The sequence below is a fragment of the Mauremys reevesii genome, linkage group 12 (genome assembly GCF_016161935.1).
Source record: "Mauremys reevesii isolate NIE-2019 linkage group 12, ASM1616193v1, whole genome shotgun sequence".
In the NCBI taxonomy this organism is placed as follows: Eukaryota; Metazoa; Chordata; order Testudines; family Geoemydidae; genus Mauremys; species Mauremys reevesii.
In genome coordinates this window covers 8,131,538-8,143,310 of record NC_052634.1, presented here as the reverse complement: position 1 = coordinate 8,143,310, position 11,773 = coordinate 8,131,538, and the positions used below count along the sequence as shown (strand labels likewise).

The following is an 11,773-nucleotide window of genomic DNA, read 5'->3' as shown; positions in this document are numbered from 1 at the left end:
ACTCCTGGTTGAGAGCCACTGTACCAGACCATGCTTCCTCTTACAGTTACGCAACTAAGTACATGTGGTCTTCCCTTCAAAGTTGCTGAGGTAACTGAAGTCCCTGGATCCTGGGAGGCTTAGCAGGTCTGAAAAATCAGGCCACTTTTTAGCTAGATTCCAAAATATGCATTTAAGGGACCTAAGATTAAGTACCCAAGTTGTTTCAGAGGACTTGCACTGGCATAAAACTGGAGTGATGATGATGATGAATCAGACACAAAATGCCTGTAGATTTTAATCTTGATCATGTCTGTTTATGAGGACAGTGAGGGGCATGACACAAAATGTAGACTACTGAAAATACACTGTACATTTCAAAGTCAGGTCAGCTCCCGGAAAGGTGTTTGAAATTCCATTCTTAACAACAACCCAAGCTCTCTCTCCTTAGTTACAGCAAACAATCAGCGTACCAACTGGAAGAGGCACAGACATTCGATCTTCAAGTTTGTACACGCCAAAGAAAATGGTTATCAGATATACGTGAAATGAGGAGCACCGTTTTACGAGCCGTTCCTATAAGTCAAATGATCCAGGTTATGTTCAGACACAAATCGACAAACGGTGCGTATTGTCTTGACATACAGGCTCAGTCTTATTCTTTTGCTTTTTCCTTATGTATTGTCTTCCTTTTGTGCTGTAATTTAACACAATGCTGTTTGGAATATTTCTGTTTTGCTGCAGCACAAGCTACTGCAAGCTGGAGACAATGTTGTCTAATAGTTAAAGCAGGAGACATGGAGTCTCTTCCTACTACAGCTACTGATTTACTGTGTGACGTTGGCCAAGTCACCTAACCTCTCTGTGACTCAGCTTTTTCTATCCATCTATTCTCACTTTAAATCTATTTAGTATATTTTGCTGTTTCAAGTGATTTAACTTTTAAATCCCTAAAGGTTATGCCATAGAAATGCCTCAGACCTTCAGAACAAGGTAAGCAATACATTGCGTATATTATATTACATATATAAAATCGGCTTATGAAGGGGTCCTACAGTTTTTGCCATTTTTACCTCTCCATCTTGGAGGGTCGGCTTATAAACAAACTGGCTGATGAACAAGTATATACCGTACAAAAAAATAAAGCAGATCTGGCAAAGATCTCTGCCACCATGCCTACGTAAAACTGATCTTGATTAGGCTGCTGGTGGGTGGAGTCCACTGCCCATCATGCTGACTAATGTTGTCCCTTTTTTTCCCCTTGTTCTCCCTGCTCTGTCTATACCCATCTGTTCTTTCTTGTCTTAAAGTTAGTCTATAAGTTCTTGGGGGGAAGAGCTGTCATTTTGTTCTGTGTTTGTTCAGCAGCTAACACAGTGGGGTCCCGGGCCATGACCGGGGCTCCTAGCTGGTAACAAATAATAATAATAATAATGAATAATATAGCAATGTAGCCTTAAATATTTTCATTGGGAAAGGCACCCCAAATGTCACAGCTAAATGCAAGATGGAACAAATTGTTTAATAGTTAGCACATATTCTAAGGGTCCTTTCTCAAACCAGAAGAGCTGTGTGTCGCTCAAAAGCCTCTCTCTCTCACCAACAGAAGTGGGTCCAGTAAAAGAGGGTACCTTACCTACCCTGTCTCTCTAATATGGTGGGACTGACACAGCTACACTGCACCCATAACTCCACACAAGGCGGTTGGGGAGCAAACAGCCTCCATTATCACATTCAGATCCAGGGTCAGGATATTCACCCAGGGTATGGGACAGCCTTCGTCAGTTTCCTCTCCCTTCTGGGTGTGGAAAAGGGATTTGAAGAGGATTTGTGTGTCCGGAGAAGAGGCCTCATGCATATCTATTAGCCCAGTGGTTAGATAACGTAGGGGGATGTGGTAGACGTGGGGTCAATTCTTCCATTATAGCTCACGAGAAGGGATTTGAATAGGGCTGTTTCTTGTATCAAGTGAGTGCCCCGATCACTGAACTAAGGGATATTCAGACATCGGTTTCCCTTCATACATTTTTGAAGCTGTTCCACTTTCATCAAATAATAATTGGACAACACAGAACACGGAAACCCCTCTGTAGTCCAGGGTTTTGGATACTTGCCCAGATTTCTAGTGAGTCTGGTTTAAATTGCCTTTCTTCTTCATGACAAAGGAGTTCAACCTGGACCTCTTACCTGTTAAGTGAATGTTTTAAGTGCTGAGGTATTCTAAGCTGATGGCTCCCTCTGTCTTTTCTGTTTAAGGTGGGCCACTTTCAGTAAATATTACATGAACATTGGGCCACTCCTTTTCTGTGATTCCCTCGGTAGTCCTGTGGTTTCGCTCCTTACCCCTGAACTGGTAAGTAGGTGGTTCAACCCCCCCTTTCTGTTTGTTGAGAAGGGATGGCCCCTTGAGCTCTTACCGCTCACGCGTTCCACTTTAACTATATATTAACTGGAGCCAGATAAGCTCTTGTGTTCCTCTGCAGTATGGGGGTTAGGGTGCTCGCTTGGATTGTGAGTGACCCTGGTTCAACTCCCTGCTCTGCAGGACAGGAGGGCCTCTGATGGGTTAAGGGGGGCCCTCCTGGTTGAGCAAGAGGCCTGTCACAGGGCCTCTTGCTCTTTTAATTTTACCACTCTTATAGATAGTCAAAAAATTGATGAAAAGAGCAAGACACACTCTGAGAGACCCTTTGCTCAATCAGAAGGGGCCCCTCTCACTCAGCTAGGAGGGACCCCTCTCACCCACCAGAGGCCCTCCTGCCCAGCAGAGCAGGGACTTGAACCCAGGTCACTCACAATCCAAGCAAGCACCCTAACCCCTGCACCACAGAGGGACACAAGAGCTTACCTGGCTCCGGTTAATATATAGTTAAAGTGGAACGCGTGAGCCGTAAGAGATTGGGTTACCTTCTGTGTTGGTGGTGATAAGATGGCTAACCCAATCTCTTACGGCTCACGCGTTCCACTTTAACTATATATTAACCGGAGCCAGGTAAGCTCTTGTGTCCCTCTGTGGTGCAGGGGTTAGGGTGCTTGCTTGGATTGTGAGTGACCTAGGTTCAAGTCCCTGCTCTGCTGGGCAGGAGGGCCTCTGGTGGGTGAGAGGGGCCCCTCCTAGCTGAGTGAGAGGGGCCCCTTCTGATTGAGCAAAGGGTCTCTCAGAGTGTGTCTTGCTCTTTTCATTAATTTTTTGACTATCTATAAGAGTGGTAAAATTAAAAGAGCAAGAGGCCCTGTGACAGGCCTCTTGCTCAACCAGGAGGGCCCCCCTTAACCCATCAGAGGCCCTCCTGTCCTGCAGAGCAGGGAGTTGAACCAGGGTCACTCACAATCCAAGCGAGCACCCTAACCCCCATACTGCAGAGGAACACAAGAGCTTACCTGGCTCCGGTTAATATATAGTTAAAGTGGAATGCTTGATCGGTAAGAGATTGAGACACCCACCCCATCTCAAGCTACCCAGAAGGGATCTGAACCGGGGTCAGCCCCCACTGCAAGCGCATACCCTAACCCCCGCACCGTAGAGGGACTTGAGAGCCTCCTTTGCCCCGGTTAATAGATAGTTAAAGTGAAATGCTTGCGAGGCAAGAGCTCAAGGGGCCATCCCTTCTCAACAAACAGAAAGGGGGAGGGGTCTCGAACCAGCCACTCACCGGTTTGCAAGCAAGGAGCCAAACCACAGGACTACCGAGGGAACCACAAGGAGATTGGAGCCCAATTCTCATGTACTATTTACAGCCAGTGGCCCATCTTGAGCAGAAAAGAGAGGGGGCCCCCACATCCCAGCCCGGCACTTAGGCCGTTCAGTTGAGAGCTAAGTGCTCAACTCCCTTCTCTTCAAGAAGAAAGGAGATAGAAACCGCCAACCTCCCAGCTGCTGGGCACGCGCTCCAACCACCGCACTAACCCAACCAGCTGGCTGAGGCTGTGGCCCAATGACTATGTCACCAAAGTGACCCTCCTTCAACAGAAAAGACAGAGAGAGTCCCCACATGGGAAAGCTGCCTAGCCCGGCACTCAGGCCATTCAGCGGAGAGGCAGGAGATCAAGGTTCACATCCTGTCTCAGCAAGAAGGAAGGGGCTTTGAACCCCAACCGCCCACATGCTGAGCACGCAGCACAAGCCCCCATCTACAGCAGGCTGCTGGGGGCCTACTTAGCCCCGTGACTATGTAATGCAAGTAAATGGACCAGCTTCAGCAGAAAAAAAGGAAGAGTCAAGGGGCCCAAGCGCCCCAGGAGAACACCTCTGAGTCCAGCAGCTGGCGCTTCACTTCAGAACAGGCCATTCAAGTCCTTCCTCAGCAAGCTGGGGGAGGAGTTGAACTAGCATCAACCACACACCTGGTAAGTACCCAAGCCACTGGACTACAGAGAGGTGTGTGAAACAGTGCTGCCCAGTTACTACTGAAGGAAAGTGGCACAGCCTCCACGCGCTATAACCGGCAAGCCCCCTCAGGCTCTCCTTTCCTTCGGCGCCGGGGCTCGCGCTCGAGAGACTGCAGGGCCCTCTTCGACTCCCTGCTCGTCAGGCGGGGAGAAGGAGACTGACCCAGCGTCTTCCCCTCCCAACCTCTGCTTGTCGGCCACGGCCAGGAACCCCTCAGGTGACTTAGGTGCGTAACCCACTCAGCGTGAGCTGGTTAGGGACCTGCCCAACGCCTCGCAAAACAGCCCAGGGAGAAGGAGGCAGAGGCCTCCCGTGTAACTTTTAACCTAGTGGTTAGGGGCCTTGCCTGGGATGGGGGTCAGGGGCTGCTTCGGGTTCAGCTGGGAAAAGAGACAGTTAAGGCTGGATCTGATAGAGGTCTAGACAATCATGCCTTGGGTGCTGAACGTGACTCATGACGTGTTATTCACCCCTTCACGCGACGCAAGTACCAGGGGGGCTCGCCCGCTGGAATTAGTAGGCGGCGGGTTTAACCCAAACCAAAGGCAGTACAGGCGAGGCTCATCTTACGCGCATTTAACAGGCACAAATTCAGCTTTGCGCGGTCCTGAAGGAAAGGAGAGCCTGAGGAGGCTTGCTCGTTGGAGCGCGTGGAGGCTGTGCCACTTTCCTTCAGTAGTAACTGGCCAGTGCTGAGACTTGAATCTCTCTGTAGTCCAGTGGTTTGGGTACTTACCCAGCATGTGGATGCTGCAGGTTTAAGTCCCTCCTCAGCTCACTGAGAAGGGACTGGAACAGCCATCTCCTCTCTTCGAGGTGAGCATACTGCTGCTGGGCTAAGAGGGGGTCTCATTGGGGCTATGTCTGCTGCAGTTGTTCCACTCTCGCTACATATTCATTGGGCGGTAAGTTTGGCAACCAGCCCTGTGTGGTGTAGTGGGCTGGGATTCAAATCTCCTTTATGCCGCCTGTGACAGGATTCGAACCTTGGTCTCTTACCTGGCAAGTGAACGGCCTAAGTGCTGGGTTAGGCAGTATTCTGCCCCTGGGGCTCCCTTGCTCTTGTCTGTTGAAGCTGCTGCTCTTTCATTACATACTCATTGGGCCAAAGCACAAACAAGCAGCCCTGTGTGGTCTAGTGGTGGGGGTTGCGGCTGGCCTGTGGGAGGCTGGGGTTCAAATCCCCTTTATGCTGCCCGAGACGGGATTCGAACCTTGGTCTCTTACCTGGCAGGTCAACACTCTAAGTGCTGGGCTAGGAGGTAGCCCAATGGGCTGGCTCCCTCAGTGTTTCCTATTGAAGGTGGGCCAATGTCAATAGGTAGTTAAACAGCCACTGTTACATTGTGAGTCCTTCTGTGGTCTGGTGGTTTGGATGCCTTTGTTTAGGAAGTGGCAGGTGCCAGTTCAAATCCCCTTTATGCTGGCTGAGACGGGATTTGAAGGGTGATTGCCTACCTCTCAACCCAATGGCCTAAGTGCCTGGCTAGTGGGCTGTGGGGTCTCCCTCGGTCCTTTCTGTTGAAGGCAGGGCACATTCAGCAAATATGACATGAGAATTGGGCCCTGAGATTTATGTGATTCCCACTATAGCCTGGCGGTTTGGGTGCTTACTCCAGGAGTAAAGCAGTGCGGGTTCAAATCCCTTCCCTGAGATGGGATGGGCATCTCAATCTCTTACCGCTCAAGCATTCCACTTTAACTATATATTAACTGGAGCCAGGTAAGCTCTTGTGTTCCTCTGCAGTATGGGGGTTAGGGTGCTCGCTTGGATTGTGAGTGACCCTGGTTCAACTCCCTGCTCTGCAGGACAGGAGGGCCTCTGATGGGTTAAGGGGGGCCCTCCTGGTTGAGCAAGAGGCCTGTCACAGGGCCTCTTGCTCTTTTAATTTTACCACTCTTATAGATAGTCAAAAAATTAATGAAAAGAGCAAGACACACTCTGAGAGACCCTTTGCTCAATCAGAAGGGGCCCCTCTCACTCAGCTAGGAGGGGCCCCTCTCACCCACCAGAGGCCCTCCTGCCCAGCAGAGCAGGGACTTGAACCCAGGTCACTCACAATCCAAGCGAGCACCCTAACCCCTGCACCACAGAGGGACACAAGAGCTTACCTGGCTCCGGTTAATATATAGTTAAAGTGGAACGTGTGAGCCATAAGAGATTGGGTTACCTTCTGTATCACCTGGTGATACAGAAGGTAACCCAATCTCTTATGGCTCACACGTTCCACTTTAACTATATATTAACCGGAGCCAGGTAAGCTCTTGTGTCCCTCTGTGGTGCAGGGGTTAGGGTGCTTGCTTGGATTGTGAGTGACCTGGGTTCAAGTCACTGCTCTGCTGGGCAGGAGGGCCTCTGGTGGGTGAGAGGGGTCCCTCCTAGCTGAGTGAGAGGGGCCCCTTCTGATTGAGCAAAGGGTCTCTCAGAGTGTGTCTTGCTCTTTTCATTAATTTTTTGACTATCTATAAGAGTGGTAAAATTAAAAGAGCAAGAGGCCCTGTGACAGGCCTCTTGCTCAACCAGGAGGGCCCCCCTTAACCCATCAGAGGCCCTCCTGTCCTGCAGAGCAGGGAGTTGAACCAGGGTCACTCACAATCCAAGCGAGCACCCTAACCCCCATACTGCAGAGGAACACAAGAGCTTACCTGGCTCCGGTTAATATATAGTTAAAGTGGAACGCGTGAGCCGTAATAGATTGGGTTAGCCATCTTATCACCACCAACACAGAAGGTATCTGAACCAGGGTCTCTCACAATCCAGAGAAGCACTCTAACCCCCATACCATAGAGGGACTTGAGAGTACTCTTTGCCCCGGTTAATATATAGTTAAAGTGGAACGCTTGAGCAGTAAGAGATCAAGGGGCCACCCTTTCTCAACAGAGATGGGGCTTGAACCAGCAGTTCACTGGTTTGAAAGGTAAGTAGCTAACCCACAGGACTACCAAGGGAGTCACAGAAAGGATTTCACCCAAGTCTCATGTAATAGTTACTGAACGTGTCCTACGTTCAACAGAAAGGACAGAGGGAGACCCAACGTCCCACTACTTCCTAGCCAGGCCATTCAGCCATTCAGTTGAGAGCAAAGTGCTCAACTTTCTTCTTAGCAAGAAGAAGTGGGATGGGAACCACCAACCTCCCACATATTGTCCTTTGCAATAACTTGTTTTATTATACATGGCAGAAGTCCAGGCTTGGCCCGGAGAGTGGACCATATCCTGAAAATATTTAATCCTGGTGTATGTTGTATTAACATCAGTTACCAGTGCAGGAATCATTGCACACTAGCCAATATTCATAAAACATAAAATAGCAGACAGAAAAACTTCTCCAATCAGTCCATTCTACAAATAATGACAGATATTTCGATTTATTTCATGGTTCAAACAAACTTATACTGTCCTGTGACTACAGACTTCTGCTTTAACCAAAGACAAACAAGGATGGAAAAATGCACAAAACTTATCACCCGTGGCTAAATATTTCCCACACTTTCCAGAACAGCACTTTTTTGATTACATAGTTGCATTATCAATTGTATTTAGAAAATTTCTGCTGATTGTGGTGAAAATTAGACTGTCTCTTCAAGTTATGGTCCTTTTTACGATTTTTCCAGATTGGATGCCCGCTAACATTTGAACATTACATGATACAGAATAACTGCCCCACTTCCCGCATCTGCAAACACCCTAGTGATGACCACTAGATAGGTGCTTAGCACGTGCTTAGCAATGAATTTTTTTCTAGCTGATGTGTTACCTTAGACTAACGGGCAGGTTTTTAGAACCTGTCTTCAGTGCCCAGCCAAAATGGGGCATCAGTTGGACAAGGTTGGAGCTGGCATGTCTTTACAGGGTACTTGTAATGCAGTGTAACTCAGCTTATCAGATGCCGAGCCAGGCTTTCTGAGACCCGTCAGCAAGGACAGTGGCAGAAGGTTCGGTAACTCACGCCTTGCGGCCCCTTGCTGAGTGCCGTTCTATTTAGTGCATTTACTCCTCCAGCGTTAAACCATTGTACGTTCTGAGTAGCTGGGAATGACAATAAGAAACAACGCCCAGATTGCTGTCATCGGTCCAGCTGTGCAGGCTACAGCTTAGGGTAACCAGACAGCAAGTGTGAAAAATCCCGACAGGGATTGGGGGGTAATAGGAGCCTATATAAGAAAAAGACCCAAAAATTGGGACTGTCCCTCTAAAATCGGGACATCTGGTCACCCTACTACAGCTGCATGTTTAACATGTTATTCTTTATATCTAACTTCTACTCCCATCTCACGTTTTGACCAAAATAAGGAGGCAGTCAGCTGAAATGGGGCTTTCCCTTGAAGCAAAATGTTATAGATTTATCAGTTCCACCCCCCTTCTTTCCCTCTTACCTCCTTTTCCAAATTGACTTGCAAGAAAAGAGATTCTTTTGCTTCTTGATGACAGAGCTGGAGGGCCTGAAAGTTCCCCTCGTGCCCTCAGAAAACCCCTTTTTTCATTGTTTTCACTTAAAAATAAAGTCTGTTTTTGGTGGCAATCTCCTTGGAGGAGCAGCAGCAAACTGCAACCAGGGGGGACTATTTAGAGACCTTTTCTCCCAACTGTTCAAGAAGCATTTCTGTACAGTACCTATTACAAAAATCCCTTCATTTCTCTGTTCCTTGGATTTCACTTCCTTGGTGCTTATGATGGCATTATCACATAGTACCTGTTTGTTTCCAGTCACTTTCACTTCAACTGGGTTAGCTGAGCTCTCTACTCAACATAGAGATTCTTACAGGACAGAAGATCTGTATAGCAGATTAGAAAACACCATACAAAACTTTTTTTTAAGAAAAGCCTATCAGACTGCCTTTATACATCAGTCAAAAAGAGGGCTATCTCCTCACCAGTCTCTCTTTGTGGACCACCATCCAGACTCTCCAGTTAGCTCATTTCTGTTCAATTCCCATAAAATACAGCATCCACCCACTTTCCTCAATACTCAGTTATCCATTAGTACCACTCACCTCAGCCCTCCCGTAGAGCTTTTGATTAGAGAATTACAGCATAGCCCCTCCTCAAAGTCTTCCCATCTGTATCCATACTAATAGTTACCTAAAGCTAGGTGCATTTAAAGCACCAGCTGCTATAATGGAGGGATTGTATCTTTAATAATAGCTCTGATTTCAACAGCTCTTTGTACTGTCTGGATTATGAAATTGAAGTATTGCTGTCCCATCTCACTGCATCCTGGCCTCTGATTGTTGGGTGGATTTTGATCTTTGCAGGTTATAGGCTGTGACGGGGTGTGCATACCCTGCACTAGGCAGGAAAGGGTTAATCCCCCACTACAGGCAGAGGAAGCCCCGCCCCTCAGACCGTGCTGGGCATGCTCCAACTGCTGTGCTAGTATAAAAGGAGAGTAGCTCAACTCACTCTGGTCCAACCACCAAGGAGGCAGGATGCTGGGTCAAGGTTGTAGTGCTGGAGCTGGAGCTGGAGCTGGAGCGCCTGAGACCTGGACTGGAGACCTGTTGCTATTTGAGTTCTAGGGAGTTACTTGTGCTGAGGAGCCCAGAGACCCCTGTGGACTGCAGCTTCAGGAGCCTGGTAGGAAGTAACCTGGGGGAGGGGGAGTGAGTGGTATTTCCCACCCATCTAATGTTAGCTTGTTGAGGTTGGATTCTTTACTGACCTAGTGGTGGACTACTGTGCCATTATTAGGGCACTGGGTTGGGACTGGGTCCCCCTACTCTAGCTGCCACCCCATCTGGTGGTGGCCCCTGGATCTAGCTGCTAGGCCATGTTGCCCTGCTTCTGAGGGCTGTGGTAGGGACTCTGATCATTGGACCTCATCATGGTGATGCCCAAGACAGTCTGGTAGACTGTAACTGTGGTGTCAACACACCCGCTATCCACCCTGTCTGGAGATGCGGTGTGCTTACACTGCCACACAGACCCAAAGATAAATGTTTTAAAATTACAAAAAATAAGTTAGTGCTCCTAGAGCTGCCCATAACAGCCACATGTATTCCCACTGCATAAAGGGCAGTTAGGCACCCTACTGTTTCATGCCTTTGAAAATCCATTCCTGCTCCAATCTGCAGTATGAGCTTGGATTATTGTCCCTCCCTCCCACGAAGTTCAGTTGAAGAGAGAAAACCATCCCTTGTACAGTCAGTTGTAGCTGCATGAGGTTCAGATGAGCAGGCTCTCTCCCATTTGGGTATTGAAGGTGCTCCAGTCTTCTACAGGGTCTTGTGATCTTACTTGGGGGAGAACCAGACTAGTGTAGCCCTAATGATTAAGCTGCTGGTCCGTATAAATCTTTCTTATAACTTTGAGTATTTGATGTAATAGGCTTATAGATTTATATTAGAATAAGTTTGGCTGCAATGCAAGAGACCTACAGGCCAAACATCCTGTATGTGAGACTAAGGCAACTTTAGCACATTTTGGGACCCTTAGTCAGAAGAGTAATAGACAAAATACCTATGTAGCTGTCTAGAGACCTTTAACTGAACCAATAACAGTGAAGGGTAGAAAAAGGGGATTTTTGCCCACATCTAAAGTGCACCACAAATGCATACATACTAACCTATGGGACAAGTGTACCCTAACGCTTCTGTGGAGGAAGGATGAAATTTGGGCATAGGAGGAAGGATTTCTGACTAATGCCCTATAAAAAGGTGAGGCAGCTCACCATTAGGCAGGCAATCTACCCATCTATCTGCTCCTGTCTATTTTTCATTGCTTCCACCTTCAACTATATATTGATGCTACCCATCTATGATGGCTATTAACTATTAATAGGCTGTATTATTTCTTTTCAAACTGTAAGTCTATATTTTATTTTAGCTAAAGCTTAGAGTTAAATTAGAGAGCAAACAGCTCTGCATTAGCTTCCTCTGCAAGAGGTGTGAGAATGGAAATTGCCATAGATGTGGCCCATATCTTCCAGCCCCAGGTTACTAAAACAGAGTGTAAGTATTAACCACATTTGCAGCTTATAATGTATTACCATAGATGTATCTCTTAAAGAACTGTGATACTTGTAACTCTGTAATCATAACTGTTTTACCATTGGCTTACCACTTCATTGATTTTTATAAAAAGGTCTTTATGACTATATATGTCTCAGTGTAAGTTTCTGTCATAACCCCAAAGTTCCTTTTACAAACTCTGTGAAGCCTGATTCAGGACAAACTTTATCTTCTGATCAAACAAATTGGTGAGCCAAACCCATACTAATTAATATACAATAACTATTATTATTAATTAAATAAAATTTTAAATAAAATTAAGTGGCTAAAACACCACTAACACACCCCAATCAGGCTACACTAGGTTAGACAGTAAGGAGGAAAGGTGTTTCCTTCCTCCAGTGCCCGACCCCAGACACCAGCATGCTATGTAGAAGGAAGAATACAGTGGAGA

General features: G+C 47.3%; 1 protein-coding gene across 7 annotated transcripts in view; it reads left to right on the top strand.

Annotated features, from left to right (window-relative positions):
* The window catches only part of LOC120375849, a 38,220-nt gene that overhangs the window by 3,714 nt on the left and 22,733 nt on the right, over positions 1–11,773 (top strand). For 3 of the 7 annotated variants that reach the window (XR_005586830.1, XM_039496837.1, XM_039496835.1), the window contains exon 1: positions 9,625–9,946. The gene's annotated coding sequence lies outside the window, so the exon portion shown is untranslated. The other 4 variants (XM_039496832.1, XM_039496833.1, XM_039496831.1 and 1 more) reach the window with 4 other exon arrangements.